The 9,274-nt window shown below is 46.0% G+C and overlaps 1 long non-coding RNA gene across 1 annotated transcript; it reads left to right on the top strand.

Annotated features, from left to right (window-relative positions):
• Positions 1–907: 907 nt before the first annotated feature.
• On the top strand, positions 908–6,384 carry LOC112470250. The gene is made up of 2 exons (XR_003042890.1): positions 908–1,058; positions 4,180–6,384. It is a non-coding gene; the product is annotated as an uncharacterized LOC112470250 (long non-coding RNA).
• The last annotated feature ends 2,890 nt before the right edge of the window (positions 6,385–9,274 follow it).

The following is a 9,274-nucleotide window of genomic DNA, read 5'->3' on the forward strand; positions in this document are numbered from 1 at the left end:
AGTTTAGCTTGAGGCACTCACTTTGTGTGCGTGCGTGAGACTTTTTAAAATTTATCTGTATGTTTATTTATTTAAAAAATTTTGCCTAGGGCAAGAAGTCCGTAAACACGCCAGCCCAAAGCACTAAATCATGCAAACATGGAGGCCAAAGAGCTTTTAAACCATAAAGACTGAAGACTCCTCCTGGGTGAAGCCACTCACTGGTTTGTGAGTGGACTGAGGCGCCAGCAGCCCACTGAAGTGACTGGGTCATGATCAGCAGGGGGCGGTCCTGAAGCCCCAGCGCTCTTCATTCGGTCAGCCATATAGGAATGACACCCTTTTCTGAGCCCTTTCTGAGGCTTTGTACCATGCTGGGCCACTGGCGTCAGATGCAAACAGAGTCGATAACTCTGCAAAAAGTCGCCAGGCAATTTATCCCGTTGGCACCAAGCCTAGAATTATAATCAGATCTTGACTTCTTCAAAGCCTTCTTGCTTTGGATTTTCCAAATCAAAAATAAATATCGAAGGCCATCACCTTCCTTCGGTCCTCTGATGTGCCAAGGAGGGTTTCATCCATTAATTCAAGAACCCTCTCATTTCATGCAGGAGGTATTAGCCTGTGGAATTTGTTAACTCAATATCAACACAGTCTGTCTAGGTCTTGACTGAAAAGAGAGAGGAGTTATTATGTTCTGGGTTAATATTTTCCTCTCTTTAAGAAGTCTTGGGGGTGCCAGACAGGCGTTTTCTTCCCATTACCGGGTACATTGCTTGTGTTCCACGTGCTTGCTATACTCAGGACACCCTCAAGGGGGCAGTGAACCACAATGTCTGGAGGTGTTTCAGGGGCGGCCCCTGCCGTTGCCTGGGTGGGCGGGGCGGGGCAGTGGGGGGATTGCTGGATGGCTGCTTGCCTTCTCAGGGGTTTCTCTGGGCTTGACACGAAAGCACTTCTCCTGGAGAGAAAGCAGGAGCTCCAGCAGTCTCGTTTTCAGAGAGCTGTGAACATGACCAGACCTATTAATTACTTAATTGAGGCTCTGGGCTTTGAAGATGAAAAGTGCTGTGTAAGTGGTGAGTTCTGTTGTTTCTAGTCTGGGGAGCTTTATCGGGGATCTTCTGAGTGTCTCTTTCAATCATCGAGTTCACGCTGGTGGCCTCCGGCGACACAGATGACCCACCCCTCCCCTGTGGGTCCTGGGTGAAACCACTGGCAAACACTTCCTTGATCTCAAGTCCCGCCAAGCTGCCCACAGAGTCCCAGCGAAGGGCTTAGTCACTCTCTGTGAGTTCCACTCACAGAAGGGCTCTGGCTGAGTCACGGCCCCCCTGTGACGGCTGAGGATCTGCAGTGATGCTGGTGCATTAAAGGTTCCTTGCTTGGCTGAGACAGACTGACGCAGATGCCCTGGTGGCTTTGCAGCCCTGCCCAGAGCTGAGGGTCTTGGCCACATACCTGGACAGTACCCCCAAGCAACATGCCAGCCGTGCCTGGGATCTGCAGTCTGCAGCTCGCTGTCATTCTTGGGAATGGGGAGGGGAGGTGGGAGGAAGCGGGAACAGGAGAAGGAAGGGAAGGGTGGGCGGGGCTAGAAGCCAGGACAAGGAGGGCCCAGCGTCTCTCTTCAAAGCCCGGCTGATTCCCTTCCTCCTGCCATTCTTCTTCCTTCCCTCCTTCCATGCTGATGTGATTAGAAAGGCAAAATCCTAAAGGCAAATGACCTAAAACTGTGACCTAACCTAAGAGATTAGCCTTCGTGTTAACAGAATTAAAAATTAATCCCTGTAAAGCAGGGTGTTTGCCTCACTCCACGGCTCTTAGTAATTCTCGTGGATGTTGTACATAGTTCTTCTCCGCATCTAGACCGAAGATGCACGAGAAGGCACTGAAGAAGCTAAGAAGTCTGGATACACGGAAAAGGGCTGGTGGGGAAACAGACGCACCCCAGTCCAGTGCGAAGGTCTCTTTTCCCACGCCGGGGTGTGTGCGTTTTCTTCCATAGTGTGGGTTCCTCTCACTTGTAGCCCATGACCCAATGTAGCTCGACAAGTCTGTTCCACTTAACCTTTTGAGAGCCTGTACGATCCCTTAGCTGCATTATTACAACCTCAAGAGCAAGACCTTGACTTACTCGAAAGTCTCAAAAGGGCCAAGTGCACTGGCCTGCCTCCTGCCTGCCCGTCACGCACGCTTGCTGGCGGGAATTGTGGCTTTAACTCGTTTTTGGAATGATGACTTCATTCTAGAATATGGTCGATTCTGTTTAAAGGAGGGTTGTGTGGTCCCCATGATTCTCATTGGAAGAGATACAGCGAGACCAAGATTTGTGATGCCATTGGATGATGAGTCAAAAAGACTCCCGTCAGCTCAGTTCGGGGTCCGGTGGCCCCCGCCACTCCCTGCTGGCACTCGGCTCCTGCTGGACCGTGCCGCGTGCTACCTTCTGCCCGTGCTGTGGGTTCGGGGCTCTTTAGCTCCGTCCTACCAATGCAGGTCTAAACTGGCCGTCCATTGCATTCTAATTTATTCCATTCCATTCGATTCGATCCCACTTTATAAAAATTAATGCTGCTGGTGCCCTGACACCTTCTTTTCATGGGCTGTGCCCGTCCATTCTGAGTACTTCATGCACCACACATAAAGTAGGCCATTTGTTCCTCAATTTTATTTTTTATTTTTTGGAATAACAATCATCCTTACCACAGGTGCACAGTGCTATAAAGTGGAACTATTAGTTATTAAAATGTGGTATTTAAAGTTTAAGCATTTTTTAAAATTAAAAGTGCAAAAATTCAAAAAAGAAATTAAGATGGAACAGAGAATGGGCATTTTGGGAAATTAAATCGCCCCCACCCACCCAACACACACACACACACACACACACACAATTTCTTGTCCTGGGAACTGCAGCAGCCTGAGAGGTGGCACCTGAGACAGGGCATTGGGTAAGCCCAGCCCCGCCCTGGGCAGGAGACTCCCTGGCAGTTGTGGAATCCTCGTCACCCGTTCTGCAGACCCCATGCAGCAGGCCCCCTTCCTCTTAGTGGGGCTGGCGGCCACTAAACCTGCTGTCCCCACATGAATCTCTCAGGCTCCTACACTGGCCCTTCGACTATTCTGCTTGCATCCTCCCCAGGCCACCCCCTGCCAGGCCCTCTCCTCTGAAACCAACTTCCCAAACCACTTCTGGAGTCACTTTAAAACATCTATGTCAACACACCATTACTCAAAAGTCCACAGTAAAGAAATGCATTTTATAACGGGACCCATTCACATGTATGGGTGTACATTATACATGCTTATATGCATACATACATATATATACACACACGCACTTAAAAAAAAACAAGACAAGATTCATGAACTAATGTTTACTTTCCCTAGGTAACACCTTTTCTGACATTTTTCCATTCCCGTCCATTCCATTCTAGTTAATTCTATCCCATTCTATTCGATTTGGTTCCATTTCATAAAAATTAATGCTGCTGGTGCCCTACTACCGTCTCTTAATGGGTCATGCCCACACTTTGACTCAGAGAGAAAGTTCAAAATGCTTAGCCTCGTTCTTAAGGTGCTTGCCAACCCGCTGCCCCCACGCTCCTCACTCCCGCCACCTGCCCCCACCGCCTGTGCAGCCTTTTCGCAGAATTCCATGTGAGAACTCTCGGTTCTTCCTCTGCTCTTCGGCTTACCCCACTTTGTGCCAATCTCTACCCACCACTGCTTGTCCTGTGGGCCCAGGTCAGTCCTTGCCTCCTTCCTGAAGCATCTCTGACCAAGATGTCCATCTCTGGCATTGGATCGGAAGGGCGGGCTCTGCTTTCCTAAGCTTGGTTGATGAACAGCCCACCTCGTCTAGGTTCTCGTCCCAGTTCAAACTATCAAGGGAACGTGTGGCCAGGAGAGGGACACTTAACACTTTCGCAAGTTACCAACGGCCCGGAACACCCCAGCCCTCCTTTCTCAAAGCCTCCCCTACTTTGGGCTCCCCAGGGTGGTAGTGAGCAAATCGAAATGTTTCAGTAACAAGTTGCAACCCCCAAACAATTTTCCTGCGGAGGTAAACAGTGTTACGTGGGTAGGTGTCCCCGAAAAGTTGTTCTGAGCGCCATGCTTTACCCACTGTGGTTATTTATATTAGATTTTATCAGCTGGCCAACAACCTACTCTCTACTCAGAACATTGTTTTTACAGGAAAATGCATCACATCGCACACGAGCGCTAAACCACCGACCTACGATCTGCTCTTGGAGCACTGCCTGTCCTCTGGCTGATGTGGTCGAGCACCTCCGGTCACGCCGCCCCGCCACCCTTCCGTGTGGGCACCTTGTCTCCCCGACTTGATGCCAAGCCTTGGACACCAGCATCGCGTCCCCAGCCTCCCTCCGTTTGTCACAAGGCTGAGCGTGGCTCTCTCCGTGAACACTTGTCAGTGACATCTTGTCTTCCTTGCCTCCTCTGGGCCACCCGGTGACCTCAGCCTCATCTTTACCTTGGATCATCCCACCGTCTGTTGACATATAAGAAGAGAAAATGGAAAGATGAGAAGAAAATAAAAGAAAAAGAAAAAAGAAAAAAATTCTACTGATCTGAACAGAAATAGTTTCCCAGTGGAAAAGAACAGAGAAGCCAAGTGAGATGAAGGCGAGAGAGAGAGGATTAAGATTCGAGATTCCCACCCCGGACCCAAGAGGCTGAGGCGTTTCGAGTTTCGACTTTACAAGATGGGAAGGATTCTAGAGACAGGTGTTGGTGACAGTTGCAAACATAATGGACACATTTAATACCACCGAATTGCTCACTGAAAAATGCTTATGATGGTAAATTTTACGTAGGCGTATTTTACCACAATAATAAGAAAAAAAAAATTAAAACGCCCCCAAAGTTTCCCATTTGGTTCAACCTCCCATTCAAGTTGATTGAGCAACTAAGAGTTTCCATTTGATATATGTATCGCATTTTATCACAGAAATCGAAACTATAAAATAAATTCCAGGCTTCATACAAAATATCAAGTAGAATTGTCGATTTAAAATAAATAGGAGAAATGCTCCAGGGGCAAGGAGTGACGGAGGCGGGAAATGAGAGAGCTTTCGACGGTGATGGTAATGGCCATCTTGCAAAAAAGATTTAGGTTACATGGGTGCAAGCATGTACACTAAGATTCTTGACTGTAAATTTGACATCGAAAGAAAAAAATCTATAAATATTTAACTCGAAAAAAAGTGGAGACCCAGGAGAGGGCTCGGTCAGGTGTTTCTGATGGATGAGAAGCCACGGCGCCCTCATGGAGTAGTCATCTGCTCACAGGCCCGAGCTGAGTTGGTGGGGACTGAATGGGTCACTCCTTTTGCACTGGTCCATGGCTCCAGGGTGCCCGGCTCAGGTCAGAGCCTCTTTAGCCTGCGGCATCACCGTGCGGCTGACGGGCCATCTTCCCTTCAAGTTTCCAAGAGCTATGGTCTTGCTTGGACTTGGAGAAAAAGAAGGCCTATGGCAGGGCCAGGGAAGGTTCCAGATGTTCTCAAGTCCCTGAGCGCCGTTACGGTGTAGCCCAGAGCATCTAGGTGTGGAACAGTGCATCCCTGCCTTGGGACACATCAGGCAAGCGAGGTTAAAAATACAAAACCGGATGTAAGGGTCCATTGAGAGGCCTTTCTGCCCACCCCTTAAGCTGGCATGTTTGTGGCTTTGGCAATCGGATTTCGAAGGACAAGGTGACATCAACCCTCTGTGCCCCTGCTCCAAATGTCCTCTATTCACCGACAAGGTGTTTCTCGAGAAGTGGACACATAGAAGAAAAGAAAGAAACAGAGAAAGAAACTGAAAGAAGAGATTGAGAGAGATGATTGACAGATATCCATACACAGAGCACACAGATGGCTAGAGGGAGACAGAGATCCTTCGGGACCAATGAAGAAAGATGCACACACGGGGCACACTTACAAACGGAGACGCAAACACTCCATCAGGAAGACACACTTTCAACTTGGGATCTGATAGACCATCTCCTAAAAGATTAAAAATCGTGATGCATCTTCACAACCACAGCACAAATGCAGATTGCACCTGGTGGGTTCGCCTCGGTCAGACAGTGTTAGCTCAAGGTCAGATATCATAGGGACTGTCCCTGCTCCTGATTTATTTGGATGACTCATGGGTCCGAATTTGGTGATCAGCTTTTCAAATTCCCCTCCTCGGCTAAGAAAGGTTTTTAAGCACCATTTATGCTCTTAGGATATTTGGGTGTGAAGTGGGCACAATGGCCTCTCAGATCTTCCCAGGTCCTAATCTTTAGAACCTGTGACTATGTTGTGTCTCCTGTCAGGGGGAATTCAGGTGACAGATGGAAATAAGATGGCTTACCAGCCGATGTTAAAATAAAGAGATTATTCTGGATCGTATGGTGGACCTGGTCCTTAGATGGGGAGGCAGAAGGGCCAGAAGCAGAGAGATGGCATTGTGAGGAACACTCAGCCTGTCCTTACTAGACCTGAGGATGGAGGAAGGATCATGAGCCACTGAACGTGTACAGCCTCTAGAAGCTGGAAAAGGCGAGAAAATAGGTACTACCCTAGAACATCCAGGAAGGAATACAGCCCAGGGAGCCCCACTTCAGACTTTTTATTTTTATGTATTTATTTTTTTATTATTATTTATGCCTACAGCACTTGGTCTTCCTAGGTGGTTTCCCATCTAAGTACTAACCAGGCCCGACTCTGCTTAGCTTCTGAGATCAGACATCGGGCTTGTTCAGGGTGGCATGGCCGTACACCATGGACCGTGGCTCCAGTGGGGCGTGAACCCAGGACCTTCTGCGTGTAAAGCAGATGTGCTAACCACTACACTATGGAACTGCATCCCCCACTTCAGACTTCTGACAACCAGAAGTGTAAGAGAATAAATTTGTGTCATTTTAAGCCACCAGGTCGGTGGTAATTTATTATAGCGGCAATAGGAAATGAACACAGACATAAATCCCTTGAAAATCTATTTGAAAGACAAAAAATTCTTTAGCATACAGGCAATGAATCCATCCTTTTAAGATAGCCTCTGTATTACATGTGTGTTTGAAAAAATAAAACCTGATAATTCTCTCTTGCAGATCAACAAGCTAACTATTATGTTTTAAAAATAGTTATTCATTAAATTCAGTTGAGAATTTTCCATTATTTTTCAATGAGTTTGGTGTGTGTTTATGGGCACATACCACCTCAAAACCCACATTATACAGGAAACTTGAGGGGTGGCCTAAACTCTAGAGAGCCATGGAAAGTTCGTGATCATCTGGAAAGCTGAAGTGTAGGGACCTCAGTCATTTAACTATATTTGCTCAATCCCACATCAATGAAAGCCTTAATCTCTCCCCTTACTTAAAACTAGAGCCTCCAGAATTACAAGTCTTTGGCTCAGAGAAGGCTTAACACCAAGGTTTCTGCCCCTGGCGGCATGTTAGCACCTCTCAGAAGCTTCTAGAAATCCTGATGGCCAGGCCAGACCAGGTAAAGTGGAATCTTTGTGAGTGCCACCAGGTATCGGTATTTTGTGAAGCTTTTCATGTTATGGCAGTTTGCAGCCAACGTGAGAACTGATGCCGCAGGGGATCATAGTGGCTTCGGGGCAGGCCTGCCTTCTGCGGACTGGTGCATTGGTAGAGGTAGAGATGGGGAAAGTGAAAGGTGTAGGGGTGATTCAAAACCTACATGACAAAAGAATACAGATTCGGGTCTTACGTGGTGTACCAAGTGTGGATTAAGACTATGATAATGTTGGCGATGAAGCCGGGATGCCTTGGGAAGTGTTTCTAACAATTGCCTCACCCACGTCAGTATCAGAACGTGCGGGTCTTCAGTTCTTGCGACTCTGCATGACGATTTGGTGTTGAAGGATGCCTGTGGACAGGCAGCTCTCACACAGAAGGCCCGGATTACAGGAGTCTCGCCTGTCTCCTGGCTTCTCTGCTTCCCATGGTTATGAGAGAGATGCTGAAGAATGATGTTGCGAACACTCAGTTATCTGTCGAATGAACGAACAAACAAATGTGGGATTGGAATTTGTGTTCCTGTTCTTAGCCCACGCCTTCGTCGCTGCCCGGAGGTGATAAAGGGGAAATAATGGAGCCTAAGGGCCATCTTCCTTCTAATGCAATTGTCAAAAAAAAAGCTAGCTGCAGAATTCTAATTTGCTTGTATAAATAAGCAGGAAGTTCACAGCCCCGAGCAAGTGGAAAGTTGGAAAGGTTTTCTCAATAACAAATGTACAGGCACTGGGAGTTTTTAAAGAACTATAATTTCTCATGTACCCATCACTGATATAACTCAAACATTAATTTCGATTCCACTAATTTGGATTCTGCAGTAACTTATACTTGTCCAACTCATTCCTCTTGGGGAAAAAGAAAAGTTCAGAATAATTCTTTCCCTGATGGAGAAAACATTAGGTCTCAAGTTTGGAAGCTCAGGGTCAAACTCCGGGGTGGCAACTTATTAGCTGTGAGATGTGGGTAAGGCAGCAGCCTCGGTGGGTCTCCCCTGTGAACCTGCAATAAGCCGTGTGAACACAAAGGTGACCAAATGATACAGTCAACTGTGGGGCATTTTTCAATTCGTTGACAGCCTTTCTTACAATGTAATCTAGGCATTCATTAGTAGCTTTCTTAAATTCAAGAGACATGAGATTCCTTTGTGTGGCTTCAACCGCTGAGCTTAGCAATTGTTTACAAATACGTTTATCATTATATTGTATGAAATACAAAATTTGTAAGCATTACCTTTCTTTATTATATAGACACTTAACAGCCCAGGGACATTGTATCTTTAAAATGTATTTAGTCATCAAAATCACCAAGGACAACACACACATATGTATGCATATGTGTGCTGCTGTATGTGTATATGTATATGTGTGTGCACACATGTATATGTGCAGGTGCACATACATGCACACACATATATACATATACAATATATATGAATATATATGTCTATACTATATATAGTATGTTGCATATATATGTATATACACAGATACAATATATATATTAGTATACAAATACATGTATTTATGCACATACACACATATTTATATGCATATGTAATTTCTAAATAAACATATATACTATACATAAATATATATTATATATATGTATGCATATATATACATGTATATGCTTATATATGAGTATACACACACATACCATGTATATATAATCTTTACATCTTGATTCAGAAAGTTTTGACTGAGGCCCAGGAATCTATATATTTTTTTATTAGTTGACCTGTATTTAAAA

Source organism: Pteropus alecto, unplaced genomic scaffold (genome assembly GCF_000325575.1).
Source record: "Pteropus alecto unplaced genomic scaffold, ASM32557v1 scaffold3, whole genome shotgun sequence".
Lineage (NCBI taxonomy): Eukaryota > Metazoa > Chordata > Mammalia > Chiroptera > Pteropodidae > Pteropus > Pteropus alecto.